Source organism: Pyxicephalus adspersus, chromosome 11, assembly GCF_032062135.1.
Source record: "Pyxicephalus adspersus chromosome 11, UCB_Pads_2.0, whole genome shotgun sequence".
NCBI lineage: Eukaryota > Metazoa > Chordata > Amphibia > Anura > Pyxicephalidae > Pyxicephalus > Pyxicephalus adspersus.
Window position 1 is genome coordinate 28,479,532 of NC_092868.1, and position 18,179 is coordinate 28,497,710.

Sequence of the window (18,179 nt, forward strand, 5' to 3'; positions counted from 1 at the left end):
GAGGAAAACAGACAGAGGCTGACAGCAGCCAGTGTCTGTGTTCCCCTGTGTCCCAGCGTGCGGGACTTGTGCCCGCCCACGAAGGCGGCGCCGATTGATTTGATGAATGCCGATCGGCGCCGCCTTCGTGGGCGGGCACAAGTGCCGCACGCTGGATCTCAGGGGAAATCAAATCAATTTTTTTTTTCTTGTTTTCCCTTGTGCGGAAAACCTGGTGCGTCTTATAGTCCGGAGCGTCTTATGGTCCGAAAAATACGGTAAGTTTTTTTGTCTTTTTTAAAAATGCAGGCTATATTCTTATCCCATCAAAGTTACATCACTCCGTTGTTACAAGATGCCTCTCACAAAACTTCAGAAGGCCACGTGTGTTTCCAAGCATGCATTAAAGAAACACTTGCCTGCTATCGAAGCATACCCTATACACACCCCTACTCCTGTATTCTCCTAATGTTGCAACAATCTGACTGTGGGAGAGTGTATGAGAACTGATGAGTAGGGATTCCCTTTTCCTTAAGGCTGTAATTTCACACTGTTGAGGTGTTAACACATATTTAAACAGAAAACAGAACTGTAATAAACTGTAACTTTGGACTGTAACTAACCAGACTTTGGATGCATTTTCCTTTTTATATATTTACCAATTTTTCATCTGCTGATTCTGACATGAGTATGTTTTTGCATGTATCATGCATATAGTATATACACTTTAGGAAAGCAAGGAGTTGGTACAAAAATTCAGTGACTAGTTTTGGAGTTGTGCATGGAAGTGAGCCCAAAGGTACGAAAATATTAGTAGGGTAGGAAATAGATTATCTGGCACTGTTTACCACTGATTGTGTTTCAAACAGGTAGTCCATCAAGTTCAACTACTAGGGAAATAAAAATATACCAGATAATGAAACCCTATAGACATAGTTGATCCAGAGGATGGAAAAAAACTGGTTAAATTTGCTCCAACAGGAAAAAAAAAAATACTCCCTGATCCCATGAGGCAAATGGATGTTCCCTGGATCAACAGTTCCTGTTGTCTTTAAAGCCTTAATACCGGTTATAATTTGTGCTTCTAGAAAAGCATCCAGCTTTTTCTTAAAGCAATCTATAGTAGTTGCTCAAACTATTTCCTGAGGGAGACGATTCCACATTTTCACAGACCTTGCAGTGACAAATCCCTTCCTTATCCAGAGTTTAAATTTATTTTCCTCCAGACTGAAATAGTGCCCTCTTGTCTTTTGTAATGACCTTTGGTCATTGAGAAGCAAGTTTTCTATATAGACCATTTATATATTTATACAAGGTGGTCATATCTCCCCTTAAACATCCCTTCTTAAGAGAGAATAGATTCAGTTCAGCTAATCGCTCCTCATAGCTGAGCTCTTCCATTTCTTTTATTAGTTTATTTGCCCTCTGTACTCTCTCCAATGCCACAATGTCCTTGTTGGTGCCCAAAATTGAGCTGCATATTCCAGATACAGTCTGATCAATGCTTTGTACAGGGGCAAGATTGTGTACTTACTTCCTGTACAGATGACAGGCGGGAGACAACACTGAAGTAAATGAGGGAACAGAGATGCCATTTAATACTTACTGGAATCTCTAACCCTTTGGAATATTTATAAGTATAATCAGTTTTTAGATGTATTTATAAACAAGGATATTCTTCAACCATTTAAGACATTTAAGAAAGCCGTAAAAAAGACTAGATGGTTGCCACAATTACCTTAATTATGTGAAAAAAAGTAAAAAATGAAACACACCCTTCTATAATAAATGGGATCAACATACAACAAGAGAAAATGAATGAATATATAAAGTCCACAAACAGCCCAGTCCACTGTGGAAAGAAACAGAAATCAATCTTCCAGCTGCCAGTTGTTCCAACTGTGTTGGCGCACTGGAAACTTGATTTCTGTTTCTTTCCACAGTGGACTGAGCTGCTTGTGGACTTTATGTATTCATTCATTTCATCGTATTGTATGTTAAACCAATCTATTACCTAAAGATTGATATAATTTGTTTTCAACATTTTTTTATTTTTTTACTATTTATTTGTATTCAATTTGTTCAATGTACATAATGCCATAAAGAAGATTAGTCTTCTGGAACATGCCAACATGTCCAAATACAATACAAGTTAATACATTTAACCAAATAGGTATATTTATATGTTTTACTTTTTTAAGTGTCCTAGTTTTTGAAATAATTGTGTTTACCATTTTACTATTCACACTGTCTCTCGCACCTTAAGAGACAATTTATAAGGAGTGGCTATGGACCGGCTTTCTGGCAGCCACTCCACCCCCTTCATTACTGCTATGGCAAGTACTTACCCACTAAATAATGTGAGATGGGTATAGAGATGAGGATAAGGAGGCAAATGGGCTGCCAGCTAGCTGGTCTGTAGTTACTATGTGAAAATTGTTCCTAAAAGTCTGTATGGAACAGGCACTGGAGGCAGGATGGTTCAGTCCTCTGATCCTCTGAGACCCAGCTCCTGAGCTTTACCTATAGCAGTTAAAATAGAACTAAATCCTAACATATAAAATATTGTGAGAAGACAGGTTCTTTTTTTTAAAAAAAGATAGTGGTCAGGCAGGAAAGTATTTTTTTTATTTTTTTTGCGTAAATTTTCAAAGCAGAAGTTCTGTTTAGTTCTGTCTTAAGATTAGCCGGTGAACTCAAAAAAGGTTATCAAGCATTGTTTCATGGCTGTAAATGTGAATTTAGTTACATGGTTAATTTAAAAAAAGACATTTGTTTATTATTTTTAACCCGATTTGATTTCTGCAATTTTTGTCATCATAAAAAAATTTTTATTTATTATTTTATTTTTTTTAATTAGTTTAGTTTAGAAATTTTCAACGGAACTATGTAAAAAATACATTTGAATAGATGCTAAACGTGCTAATTATTTTGCAGTAATAAAACACTATGGGTGCACTAAATTTTTCCTACAGAAGGATTGCACTAAACTATATTATCAGGTTTTAGTGCAGTTTTTCTAGACCTTGTCATAATAGTGCAGGCTAGGAAATCGAATTGTCTGTCAAAAATATAGACATGACAGAATGTACTAAGAAATGCTTATTCATAAGTGTCTGAAAGTCTGCTCATTTTCAGTTATCAGCACCAGGAAATCTTAGTAAAATCTCAGTCATCAAAACACTGTTTACTCTCCCCGTCATAGATGTGATGTCAGGAGGGTCTCTGGTTACACTACATCATGACTATACATTGGGAGAAAAGCCAAAATCATAAATGTAGCAGGATCATGAAATCCTTTCACTGTCACGTGTGAATTTCTCTTCCTGAGCAGCACTGATCTCCGTCATTGCTGAGCAGAGTTGCACGATTACAGCTTTTACTGTATGCTGAACATGGCTCACCAGAAAGCTGCTCAAACCAGTACTGGTTGTCTTCAAACATGATTAGCTGAAGCTATAACTGCTTCTTGGGAAATTCCTAGCAGCTTTCTTTTCCTCAAATGCGATGATTTTCCTTTTGATTACAAGAATACTAATCAAGAAAACATGCTTAGTCAAGAAAGCAACAAGAATTGTGCAAAATGGTTTAAACTACAGCAGAACAGAAGCCCCCTTCTTTGCCACCTCATTCACCTCTGGGGGACTCTGATACATGCTGCTGTTATATGATAGGATAACACAACATTTTGCATATTACCAGTACTTACGTTTAGTAGCTGCATGTTTTGGGTTTTGTTTTCAGGCTAGAGCATTTACAGAAAATCAATGTTGCTCCTGTCAAAAATGCAGTGTCCTTGTTACTTCTTGAGAGCTGATTTGAAATCATACGACTGTTATCTTTCATGATGATTTACACTGAAAATTTAAAAAATTGCAGGCAGGTTCTTTATTGCAGAAGAGACATACTGGGCTGGATTTATTATTGCTCTCCAACAACTGGTCCAATATTAAAAATATTTATAAACTAATAGCAAATAATTTTTCAGAAATCCATTCCAAGTTTGTTGGATCACCAAGGTTCTTTTATGATGGTCCATCATGTCCAGTCTTGGAGAGCTTTAATAAATCAGACCCACAATATCTCTCCTGCAAAAACACAAACTTACCTCCTTGTTTCTCTAGAATGTACACTGATCTTGACATATAGGGAGCAAGGGGTGGTAAGTTTACTTCCACTTTAATTACCATTACTTTCATCCACAATGTAATAGAGATGAACCCAGGCAGACACTTGTAAGTATAGCAAGGTTCCTATATTGTTTGCAAGTCTAATCTTAGTCCATTCTGGACACTTCTAGAACTTGTTCTCCCTGGGGAGTAATGATCAACTACGCTCGGTTGTATAGGAGGATCCCAGCCATGGCAAGGGCACAGCCAATCACTACCTTGGCGTATCATTTGTTGGGTCTATAATATAGGGCATCTTTTTACACGGGATTCTGACACAAGGTAAATGTGTGAAGGAGTGAGCTAAAGGGGCCCTCACTATGGATTTTTGAAGAAGCTATGAGAATCAGGAAAGAACCCTGGTGTCTGGTTAGGCTATGATTCAGTAAGAATTAGTTAAGGGATGGCACCCTGAAGAGAAGTATTTTGAATGGGATACCGTTGGTGCTGAATTTGGCACTGTTATTCACAGGAGGAACTCACTCAAGAGGAAGAACACTTACCTGATACTTTGCAAGGATACCAAAGGTCAGCTGTCAGTATTGACTTTGTTAAAATATCTGGGGGTAAGCTGCTGCTATCTTGACACTCTGCTTCCCTAACCCACTCTGTATATGTTTAGTTACAGGAAACCCCTAAAAATTTTGCATAAGCCTTTTTTAGTTTGTCATGCCACACTATTAGGGGTTTAAATTAGACACATAGCTTTTTTTTTTTTTTTTTTTTTTTGCTTTACCTGATTTTTTTAGCAAAGCTAAGCTGCACAAAATGCATGAACTGGATTAAACAAACAAGCACACATAAGCAAACAGTATGACTGAAAATTAATATTTATTAAATCACAAGGTAATTAATAATTAGTTTCAATTAGTGTTTGCATTTAGGCAAATTGTAAACATTTTTTAGTTGGACCAAGCAACTAACATTCAGTTTGGTTCTGAGCCACTCACTGTTCTGAGCACAGTTCAAGCTAACTTTGAGTAGTTCTTCAATGTACACTGCAAGCAGTAGCTGCCAATTAAGGGCTATCCAATAAATTTACTTTCCTTGCCACCAAGGCAAGGTAAACTTCTATTCCGCTTCAGCCAAAGCAGATCATTAGCCTCTCTTCAGCAGAACGTTGCTTGAACCAAACAGAGGCTTGTCTGAGCAACACTATTTCTGGGTCTGTATTTCAACACCAAAAACCAAAAAAAGAATTCTTTAAAGCAAAATGTTCAACAGTAATGTATGATTGCTAGAAATCGCAAAAAAGTTTACATTTTTGGACTATAATATGACCAATACTGCTTTTATATCCCAGCTTGAAGTTTTAGGTGATATATCCAACAGTTAAAACATTTTTTTGTTGCATAGATACACTGGATTTGTTTTTTTTATTTTGGAAGAAGTGAGCTGTCTTTTAAATTGTGTGTGCGTATATACATATACATGCATATATATTAATGAATTGATATACAGACGTTAATATGCAGTATATGTTCTCATAGATCTGGTAACACTGTTTGCGGGGGTTTATAAACATACCGCACTTTAAATAGCAAAACAGGAAATCCCTTGTTCCACTGTTTAATGTTACAGATACTCCGGCTATATACAGATCCTTAAAATGATCTGCTGTGTTTGGGATAAGCCCACACCAGCTCATGGATGTGTTCAGAAGATATAATAGGGCAACAGTAGGTGTTCTTGTAAAATCCAGTGGGTACTCATAAATAATGTCTGACGTGACATATACACCACATCTGGGCTTTTGATGTTTAGATTCCGCCAGAGAGAAGAGAATATCAGTGAGCCTAATTTACTAAGGAGCACCACTGTGGCTAAAGTAATTCAATCATTTTGTTGCTTGTCTCTGTATGTCCAGATGACGGTATCCATAAATTTCCAAAATTAGCAACATGATGAACATATATAAGTAGAGTGAGATGGTCGTAACTGTGGAATTGTCTCACATGCAGTTTTGTTCTGCCATATGTGTTAAAAACTATGATTAAATATAACCAGTTATTGTTTAAACTGTAATAAGCAGACATGGGGAATAGCTTACATCCACCTTCAAATACACAGGGAGCGGTATATATATTGTACAGGCAGCCTGGAATTTAGGTAGCAGACCATCAGCAAGAAAAATGAATGAAAATAACAAATCTAAATCATATCCAAAAGCAGCTGAAAAATCAAACACTAAGCAAGTCAGGAGTAGATAACAGGTTCAAGGCAAGTTGTCACCACAGGAGTAGATCCAGGATAAATAAATTAATCTTTACCAGAATAGGCTAAAAAACATTATTTTTCAAGTGGGGTCAGTGGACAGAGCTCAGTTAAGGCCTTGTGCTTATTTATGTCAGATTGAGTTGAAGTGTAACTATGCCACGTTGTCTAATTTCTGCCAGATAATGGTGCAGGCACATGCCAGGTGATGTCTCTCATAGGGATTATATTAATTCCTATATTTTCAAATTGTCAGAATTATAACTTTCTGATCTAAAATCAAACCTTTATTCCAATTTTAGCAAATTTGTCATTTGCACAAGCAGAATCTTAAGTAAATCTCAATAACTGCTTTTTTATACTGTAGCTTTATTTTGTTTCATATTAGAAAAAAAAAGTAATGTATATGTCCATTTTAGGCAAACAATTCTGTATTCACTTTTTCTGCATGTGTTAAGATTTCTAAATGATGTCATAGATACTGATTTTTAAAAGATTTATAGCTTATAAATCTATATTTATAGTTCAGTGAACTGTGTACGATTCAACAAGTGCTTTTTCTTTAGAAAGGTTACATGCCAACATTTTAGTGTTTAAACTTTGAAAAACAAAGATTATGATGGTCTACATGAGTGTAATCATCAAAGCATAAATGATCTCAGTTTTAAATTCTTCATTTGGGTTCAGCTATCTCACAAGCCTACGTGTCAGGCTACTGTGAGTTCTCTGAAATGCCTATGGGGAAAAATGTGAAATAGTAGACAAAATATTCATGGCAGTGGTCATTTGTTCCGTAGGTTATTGTATGTTCTAACCTTTCACATAGATGATTTTAAAAATAAATGATAGTACGGTTCTTTTCTAGTGCAGATTAAAAACACCGCTTAATAAAATGATGTTTAGGATAAGGGCTTCATTAGTGAATAAGGTTGGTGCACACAGGTGATTTTGGTTTAGTGACCATCCTCCTTAAATATCCTGCAAATAAAGCAGAACTAAACCCTTTTTATATTTACCTTTCCCTGTTTCACTGCTGGTGCCAGTATCTTTTTCCTTCATCTCTTTCTTGATTAGGTCTGTGGCCATTTTCATTGACCAGGCCAGGATGACATAACTCCCACACACCTCAATCAATCCTGGCAACCACAGAGGATGTTTGGATGTGCCGGCTATCCTGGCAGACAATGAAGAGCTCAGTGATTTAGACAGATAAGAGCAATCAGGCAGGTAAGAATACTGGCCACAAATATTTAAATATTTGCTTTAAATGCTAATGATTGCTACACATTGCAAAACTTTTGAAAACAATAAAACTTTGACTGTTCTAAAATGAATCAATTGCCTGGCACAGCTATCTTACTTCATACACATCCGTTTCTGGAAGTGTTTATTTATAGTTTGTGCTGTTGTCCCCCTGTCACATATTACAATGTTGCCAGCATCAGGGGACCCACCAAGGAAATGCCACATTTCTAGAGTGCATGCAAGTACACTAGAGTTTGCAGAAAGCTGTGGGAGAGCAGCAACAAAAAAAAACAAAAACAATTTTGTATAATATGTAAAAAGCCAATTGTTCATGGTGCACAATGATTTTAGCAAACTATATGAACACTGGCAGAAATGTTTTACCCATGTAAAGACACAATCAACACCTGGACATTGGATTTAGGTGACTACAAGGTTAGATGTAAAATGTGCTGGATGGGATTTTTTGCCTGGAGATAGGCTTCATGTCAGTAAATATATATAGTCAGTATCTATAATCGGGTTAATAATCTGGAAGAATTGCTTTTAATTTCATTGGCAGATAAGAGCAGAACTCTATGGTAAGCAATATTAGTGGGGACAAGAAAAATTTGTACTATGTGGATGCTGGTTAAAAGAAAACTCCAGTTCAGTAAAAAGTGGGAAAGGATTAGAACAGGTTACTATAAATGTATGTATCTTCTCAATGAGATTCATTTTACTCATTTCTTGTCTTGTTGTCAAGGGGAGAGGAAGTAGGGTAAAATCTCCTTAATAGGGTCAAGGACATCAATATAAACACAACAGAAGTATGTACACTTCTTAAGACTACCAAATTGGCAACATATCTGCTTGTGTGTACTAGGCCTTAGGCCAATGTCCCCACTTGAATACAGAATTTTAGATTCCTCTATACTTTCATACCTAGGCACTACAACAAATATAAAGTGAATTTTCTTAGTGGAGGACAGAACATTGAATGCTTTGAGTTCTAATTCATTCCTACCCTATCCAAAATGATTTATGCAAAGTTCAATGTTTATTTTCAACAAATGCCAGAAGTAGTGCATCTCTATTTTCAAAAGATATTTCAGAAATTGGAACTGCCATTACTTTGCTGCTCATTGGTGTTGGAGGTTGTTTGACCGCTCATACATGGTTAGATCTCATTCTGTACTTTCTTAATGCTAAATTGGGTAGCTGTGATCAAGTTATCATCAATCAAGAGAGAGCTTCATCCCTACAGAGCAGAATTTCTCAACATGTTAATTGTAGAGCAACCCTTGAAGACAAGTATAAGCTGGTCCCAAAGTGATTTTGGTACAGGAATAATGAAAATACCATCAGCTGATTATCAGTTTGCAGTTTACAGTTACAGGATCCCTCAACGTCCTCTACCAAAGGTTCACTACAAATTTACAAAAATGATTGTACATTACAACTACAAAATAACTTCATAAAGGAGATGTAGGAAATGGAGGAGAGTGTGTATTAACACACTTTTTTGTTTAAACTGATGCAGGGTAATGCGTTTTATATAAAGTCATTCATAAAAATGAGTTAGGGTTTAATGACAGACAGCAGAGACAGCATATTTTGCTCATAGTTTGTTTATATTTACCTGTCTAGATGTTCTTATTCACATCAAGTATTTTGTCCATCATTTTTGTTACCCCGTATTGCACTTTTTATAGGTATATACCAGAAATACAAAGCCTGTAAAAATAGCCATTTTGAAAATTGTTGGGTTGATTTGCTTGCCGTTTATAGATATAAAACAGTATGCACACTTTTGTATTTGATGATTTTTGACTTAAAACCTTTTAATCTCAGACATTTTAATTCTTTAAAATATGCTGATGTTTTATGGTTAAAATACATAATGTCTTAACAAGTTCACAAATTAATCTATTTAACAAACGTGGTGCTTTTGATTGTCCTTGCAAAGTATAATCTGGGACATCTGATTGAATACATTCTTTTTCAATCATATTTTTGTTTTGTCTTAGCCAAATGGGCAATTCGATTTCAAGACCTTTTCGTCCCTTCAGTTTCAGTTTTACTCATCTTGTTTTTCTGATCTTGAATTTTTCACTCCTTTGTCTTGTTTCTTTAAAACAAAGGATAACAGCCTTAGTTTTGGGATCTGCTCCAATGTCATCACAGCCCACATACCAAAGTAGCAGCGATTAAGCAGGGGTACAAATCTATGACTTCACGGTTTTATGGGAAAAAAACACCACTAGTGATGACAAAAGTGCCTGAAAGCAGATTTAATACATTGGCTTCATTGTGTATGCCAAAAATAATCATAATGATGTCATAATCATTTCTGTGGTCTAAGTATAGTTCTATTCAATTAGCATTAAGCATAGGTCAAAAGCTTAAAATGCAAATCTCAAATACAAAATTGAATACTATAGTATACATAAACAGCAATAAATAGGAACAATATTTAAACACGTGTAGTTTTATTACACATATTAGGCAGTTTGTCATCCAAATGTGAGTTTGAATTTTAATTAAATTGCACTTTGCACACGTGTAACAATATTATAACCTTCTCTTTAATACCAAAATTATCTGCATTTATGAGTTGAATTACTGTGTGGTTTGCAATGTGTTTTCTGACTGCTGTAAAACCAATCCACTACAGGAGGAGTATTAGATCAGCGTTGTCTATCATGTTTTAATTTAGTTACTATGCATTAGTTGTTCACCATGTAAAAAAAAAATCAGTTACTATTTAGATTTCTGAATATCCTCAGTGTTAATTGTCAAGCAATTAACAAGAGCTAAGACTGGTGATAGATTCTGGACCAGAAATAGAGCAAAAGGTTTTCTGGTTTATCCTAAAAGCTGGTTAGTTGCTTGATGTGACAGATCTGCATTTGCTTCTTGCAACAGTTTTTGTAGTGTAAAACAGGTTTAGTGACTTTCAGTAGTAGAATATGGCAATAAAATGATTACATCCCCGCTGAGGCTAAAATATGGAAGAATACATCTCTAGTCCATAAACATGGAATGGAGGCCAAGGAGAATGGGCAGGTACATAGTGGCACAGGTGCCAAATGTATGTAGGATCACACCTCTGTAAGAAGCTTCTAAATGTAGCTTGGTGAGAGCTTGACGAGAGGGCAATATCCTTATGGAACATTTGTACTTGCTACCTCCTGGGATATAAATTGTTAGTATCCCAGGAGGCTATCAATTAAAGTCACCTAAATTATATAAGAGGAAGGGTGGATAGAAAAGAATGATTTCAAATAGTTAAATACATCTTTAAAGTTTTTAAATTTTGTTTCAAAAGGTTTACCAACATTGAAATGTTATCTGTGTTCTGGGCAGCTGGCCAGGTAATAATTATGAAAGAACACAAACTATTTTAACTGACATTCCATGAAGAATGCTACAAAGTATGCACTCTTAAGGTTGATGTCAGTTTACTAGTACTAAATTTGCTTGCTTCTAATCCATTCCAAATAACAAAAACATGCCTTGTTAAATTTGTAATATTTTTTAAGAAGACATAGATATCACTGGTGGTCCTTCTGGCAATGAGTTTGATCAAGCCAGCAGTATGCATCAGACAGGACTATGAAACAACAGGATAATTAAAAGGTGGCTTACCAAGGGAGGGACTGTTATGATACAGAGTTTGTACTGCTGCCAAGCCTGATTTAGTTATTAAGGTAAAAAAAAAGAGAAGGAAGCAAAAGATGGCCTTTTTAGCAATAATAATAAAAGTTTTTACTACCTAAATGAAAAGTGGAGTGCTTACACATATCCTCTGCTAAACATACTTCTCCTATGCTAACAAGGTGTTTCAAAGATCAGTGTTTGCACATTACATATGATCAAATTAAACATTCATGAAACTCATTTCCCAACACGTTTCGCTCTATGGCTTCCTCAGGAGATTCAGGGGAAAACTTTAGAGATGTATTTAACTATTGGAGAACATTCTTTTCTACCCACCCCTTCCTCTTCTTTAGTTTAGGTTACTTTAATTGATGGCCTCCTGGGATACCAACATTATATATCCCAAGAGGCAGCATGTTCAAATGTTCCATAGGGATATTGGCCTCTCGCATGACCTATTAACACATCATGGCAATGTTGCATTATCAAACAGGCAACTGAAATCTAGAAAGGGACAGCTGTCTGCTGATCATGTCAGAAGCAAAAATGGGGAAGAACCAGAGATAAAGTGCCAGTAAGAAGTGGACTAAACATGATTTGCTAAGGTTGCCCATGTGTTTATTGAAGACTTCAAATAAAAAAAGAGTACATGAATATAAGAAATTGAACTGTAACTGCAAAATCTGCTTTAGGTGAATCCTCTACTCAACAATTTAGAATGCTTTATAAGAGCAAGCCCTGCATTAAATACAATGTGCTATCCTCTGCTAACCAAGATTTCATTAAATAAAAGAACAGGTCCCCTTTAAATGTCTTGCATAGCCAGTGCAGATGCACCAATGACTTTATCTATGCTGGTGGCAGATCTACTGTAAAACTGTGATGTCATTTTTTTGGCAACCATGTTTGAAGTCTAAATCCATCCTGCGTGCCACTTTTATAATATTGAACAGGGAAAATATTATCTGAGCAATAAATAATACAAATGTTATTTGGACTGCAAATGTTTTAAATCCCTCTCTTAAACCTTTTTACCTTCCCTACAGCTGTAACTGGCACGAAAAGTGGAAAGTCACAGAATTCTGTGTGGTTGTAAATTATTGCTCAGTGACACTCACACTGACTCCTGATGGCAATTATAAGAATTGCATACCATACTGCGCTGATAAAATTCCTAGAGCATTTTCTAAACAGAACCGAACCATAAAAACCCATCATTGCACAGCCTGGCTGCTACGTGAATAGCTCTAGTGTATTTAACTTGGTCATAAAGTATCTTTCCATAGTAACACCAAAATGCCAAAGTAAACACTCCATCAGAAATTCCTCTCACAGAAAAAAAAAGGTAGGGAAGGCAAGAAGACAAACAGAGGGAACCGGATAGACAAAATAGAGAGTGAGATGGATGATATCACAGAGAGAATATAAAAGAGCATAGCTGAAAAAAAAAGACGTGTAGGAACAAACTGCAAGCTGTACGGATAAAATGAGTGAGACAAGGATTTATTTGTATCACGTAATAAAAAGAGAATAAAATCTATATAACAGACGAGAACAAAAGATGGATGATGTGTGTTAAAATATAGCAAGGAAAATAGCACACATTCAAGTCTTAGTAATATGCAATATGTCTGGCATTTTTTTCTTTACAGTTGGCACAGCACCCGCTTCGATGAAATGATTGTCATTTCCTTATGCGCTCAGAGATTTGCCTTTTTGCTTAACCATAGAATTTTCCGCCTGGCTTTAGTCACTACCAACACATGGCTTCATAAAAGGCTGCATTCCCTACCAGAGGGCATTGGGGAGACGTGTTGAAACTCTGAATGGGTACACCTGCCCACCTCTCATTGCTACAGAATGTAATAATCTCTGTATCATCAAAGTTTTTCTACTGGTTAGTTTACACAGCAGTGTGTGGAAATTTTGGACGAGCCTCAGAAGGTCACTCATTAAACATCCATTGTGATATTTGCATATTAGTCATGCAAGTCGGACACGGATATTCATGCTGAATGTACTGAACTAGATGAACCTCCTACTGTTGTACAACCTCCCTAGACAGTATACTGTCTGCTAACACAAGACTTGCACAGACAATTAGGCAGACTCTTTTTTTTTTATCTGTTTACATGGACCTGTCAGTGCTAACAGTACAATAACTCATCAAACAAGACTTTATTTAGCAATTCTTCGGATGTTTGTACTAGTAAAAGAGCATCCTTGCCTTCATCCTAGTGATTTGTAACTTTTAATCATTGGATAGCTGGTTTATGGCTTATGTGAGATTATGCTCACAGATGCTCCTTAAAATATGTGAATAGGTTTAAAAAAATGTAAAGCCTCAAAAATCATATACACAACATTTTATATCAGTGCTTATTTTTTCCATGGAAAAGCCACAGCCAAGGCATAGGCGGTTTAATGGGATTTTTCTTTGCAAGCAATAGAGCATCCAGTCTATGTAACTATCAATCTTGAAAGTGTTAATATTTACAGCTAAGATTTGTAGATTATTAAGCTCCAACACTTGTGCAACTTACAACCCTGAAATCATATAGCTAATTAATAATAATACAATCTATCCGGGTAAGCTGAAAAAGTTTGGAAAATGTGAAATGTGTCCTAAAAAATACATTCGGCTTCCAAATGGACCCGACACATAGGAGCCTGAGCGTGTGTAAACTGAGTGTGGGTGGCAGAAAATTTTCACACCTGTGTCACCAGCAGCTTTCAGCAAGAAAGAAGGCTTTGAAGTGCTGAACGACTTTCTTTAGCTGGTACATTCTACATGCGATCTGCTGAAGTCAAAAATGGGTGTCTGTGGCCGATCACTGAGGTCAGCTCTGACATTCGTACAGGTACAGGTTACAGGTACAGGTTTAGGTGAGTTGTGCTCTTCTTTTTGAATTAACAATAAAACAAGGAAAAAGTAACGTGTTTAGCTAACACATTAACATAAACTAATTGCATGTTGGTGAGTTGGCACATCAAGCTGAATAGTATCTCCCCTGCTTGTGTTCTGAGAGTTTATTAGTAGAAACAGCCCACAGATCATGATGTTATCTCTAATACAATATCATAAATATTGCTTGTCTGTGTATTTAGCTTTTCAACAGGTAATGCTGAGGCAGAGGACAACAGTCCGACACAGAAAGTCCCTCACTTTCTAAACTGGGAAGTGGTGCTCCCCTGATCCTGAGGAACATCCAGTTCCTAGGCACCCCGACAGTCGAAGGGCCCCAGGGAAGGCTGTGACTTTAAATGTTATGTCTGCAAGAAGATGATGGGATGTAAAAATGGCTACAGGTAAGTTATTTTTCGATTCATATCCACTAATCATTCATGTAGAATATGCCTTATCATCTCCACAGTCTTCACAGGGTGGTCTGACAAGATGTGATGAGTGCTTTGTTCTGCAGTCTTCTACCTGAAAACCGGTGATGACCAATCAGAATCCAGTAACCCAGAGTACTCACATATCCCTGTGCAACTGGTCCTTCATTTGGGAGAAAAGTAATCTTGTACATTTAAGTGAGAAATGTGGCACCTTGATTTTAAGATTACTCATCATTTACAGGGATCTGGAATTGGTTACACATTTATTTAAATATTGATTAAAACTATATATTAAAATCCAACTTGAAACAAACTTTTTATTGCTGGCTAAATCTCGATTGTGGAAGTTTACTCTCATCTCTTGCCTAACTGATGTGTGACAAATAGAACAGAACGGGGGAGGAAATTGAAACAATGAAGGCAAACAATAGTGACACACAACAGTGACAAAGGGTGAATATATAAGGTTTTTACTGCTGTTTGTGTCTCACTTCAGAGATAGTTTTGACGTTCTATAGGAAAACTTGGTATGAAACACATAAGTGACATTATTTGATGCTTTCATCTGGTACAGTGTTACAGTAATACTAAATTTTGAAAAATTGATAAATAAATACAAACAGTTTAAATATGAAAATTGCTGGACAGAATATCTGTTTCATGTGTCAAATGTGCTTGTGTCTCATCTCTGGATTCAGCTGGTGGAGGAATCAATCAGATGAGACAATGTCACACTCAAAGTTGCCGGAGTAGCTGGTGAGCAATTGTAGGACCCCAATCTCTTAACTGGAAGTCCTAGCAATGTGGATAGGTGCACAGCTATAGAAAGGCTACGCTACACAATGTTTTTTTTTTTTTCTTAATTTAAAAAGTTAGGTTTCATTGGTTTTACAGATATTTTCAAGGAATTCAGATGGATTTGTTATAATGTTAATGCCACCACAGGTTCACACATGGATGCACCAGTTGTACTAAGTGAATGCCGTAGTACCCTGCTATTCAGCATACCTGAAGAAACAACCGCACAACACAAATACAGGTACAGGTAGAAAACAATGACTCCCTGAGATCTGATATATTTATATTTATATATAGGTAAAATTGATTTTAGCAAGAGTAGCTCTTGTTGCATCAAACCATTCTCAATGGTTTCATATGTTCTCTGTTTGCTTTTATTAATTTGTATAAATGTTTATTGCACTGCTCTAGCTCTTAAACATAATAGATGTTTCATGAAACACATTTTAATTGCCATTAGGTAGACGTTTAGGACAACTAAAAGTGTTTCATGAACTTGCAGGGAAATATGATATTTTGGAACAGCTGGATACTTGTGTCATATTTTCTTCCACACGAGCTGAAGCCAATATAAAAAACAAAAAAGGAGGTTGGCAAGTGTTCATGCCCTGGCATCTGATGAATACATGTTCATTAAACTACTGAACACACAGAGACACCTACTGTAATGCCTTGGAAGGGTAGGTGAATGATCGTCCGTACCAAAACAGTTTTTAATGAATTTTGCTCTGGAGATGAATGTTCACACCCTGTGCCCATTTTAAACTGTTTAAACCTGTTGTACAGTAAGTCAGCTTTTACAGGCCATGTCTAGTCTAGTAACCTGCACAGTCTGCTAACTTAATTTTGGGTGTGTTTGCTATGCTTGTGACTTTGATGTGCTGCCTCATTATTTCAAGTTGGATGGAAGATGATGCACAAAAATATTATTGTATACAAAATAAACTGTAGTACTGGATATAGATATGGACCCCCCCCCCCTTTTTTTTAATTATATATTAATGCATTATTCTAATATCAAATGCATTAGTTATGTTCTTCTTCAGTTTGGCAATACAATGACGAAGACAAAAACAAATAACATTCAATCTTTTATTGGCGTTTGCTGGGTAAAAGTAGGATATGCTGCATTTTTTTGGAAGTGCAACCATGCTATAGTGCATCACAATGCATCCTCTATGCACCTTCTCCCTAAACATTAAAAAAAATCGAAATAATACTTACATACTTCATATCTCTAGATTACTTAACCACAAGTCCAAGTGGCTTGAAATCCTTCAAGAATCCCATGAGAAGGCCATTTTTGTGGGATTTCAAAACAGTTGATGTAGCAATGACATCCCACAAGTGTAACCAGACTTATGTCATTTTTTATTTATTAAGCACATTTTATTTTTTGCAGGTTCACAGGGATAATTTTCTGTATGCTTAAAATATACTAAGTGTCCTTTTAAGTAGCATTCACCATTTATCATTTTATAAAAGGTTCACCATAAAACATGGATCAGTTTCAACTAATATGGACAATTATATTTTGTAATTAGTGCCGAAAACTTTTTTTTATTTTTAATCAATAAAATAGAAAATGTGATTTGTACACAACAAGTGAATGTGAACAGCAAAATGCAGATATCATTTGAACATAAAGAACACGATCAGGTTTACAAAGTATTTCTTGAAATAACAGCAAATAAGAGGAGAAAACCTTTTTTTAATGTACCACAAGACAATAATAAGCCTAATAAACAATTTCATAAACAATCCTTCATGGCCTAAAAATGTTATGGTAAATAATCTGTATTTTGTATTATCAATATTTCATTTCAGTAAATCCTAAATTATTGGTATTGTCATCCTTCTCTCAAAAATATTTGCATAAATAAAACATTTTCTATTACATGTATAATCCAAAAAAGTCTTTATTATGGTGAGAGCATAGGTTGCCATGAGTTTACAACTGTGCTATAATATGGATGTTTTACAACAAAGAAAAATACAATTCATCTGAAGACACCCTAGTGACTATGATGAAGGCACTAGTAGGTCCAGTGTATTTGACAGCCAGGGAAGATTATTTTTTAAATTGGCATAATGAGGGAAGGTATAAATCAGAGTGTACCTGTTGATCTGAAGTCCATCTTTCAGGGAAGCTGAGGTCAAAAGATCTGAAATGCTAATAAAATGTTTTATTTTACAACCAAGGTATGTACCCTGAAGAAACAATTCTTAAACTCATTGACCAATATCACCAAAGACAGTTTTATTGGGAAAAAATTAACATTTGAAATCATGACCACTTACAACACAACCCATAATAATAATAATAATAATAATAATAACAACCCAAAAGTTATAAATCCACCGGGGGGGATAGGGGTGGTTCACTGCCCACCCACCACACCCACGCCCTGCAGCTACTTCTGGCTGAATGGAGGCTGGATGGGTCTGAGGGGCCATTTCACTACCTGCCCACAACACGGCCTTGCAGTGGAGGCGACTGTGGTGGGCAGGTGGTGAACCACCCCTCTCTGTCCCCATTCATTCTCAATAGGAAGCGTGCTTGTACTGTATGTACATAGCAGGAAGTTGTCTCTCGTCAGTACAGTACACCAGACGCGTTAACAAGTGGTGCCTTCATACTGTGATAGTGTGTACTGTACAGTGCTGTGCATCTTTATCAAGTTCTAGCAACACTGTTTACGGCTGTACTGTATTTGAAAATGTTTAAGCATTTACTGTGCATGGCCAGAAAGGTAAAAATAATAATAGGAGCAGACAAACATCTGTACTAAT

The 18,179-nt window shown here is 36.2% G+C and overlaps 1 long non-coding RNA gene across 2 annotated transcripts in view; it reads left to right on the plus strand.

Annotated features, from left to right (window-relative positions):
• Window positions 1-14,890, plus strand: part of LOC140341380 (uncharacterized) — a 40,936-nt gene extending 26,046 nt beyond the window's left edge. For both annotated transcript variants that reach the window (XR_011922863.1, XR_011922862.1), the window contains exons 3-5: window positions 7,437-7,589; window positions 14,358-14,558; window positions 14,633-14,890. This is a non-coding gene — a long non-coding RNA (uncharacterized lncRNA). The remainder of the gene's footprint in view (window positions 1-7,436; window positions 7,590-14,357; window positions 14,559-14,632) is intronic.
• Window positions 14,891-18,179: the final 3,289 nt, after the last annotated feature.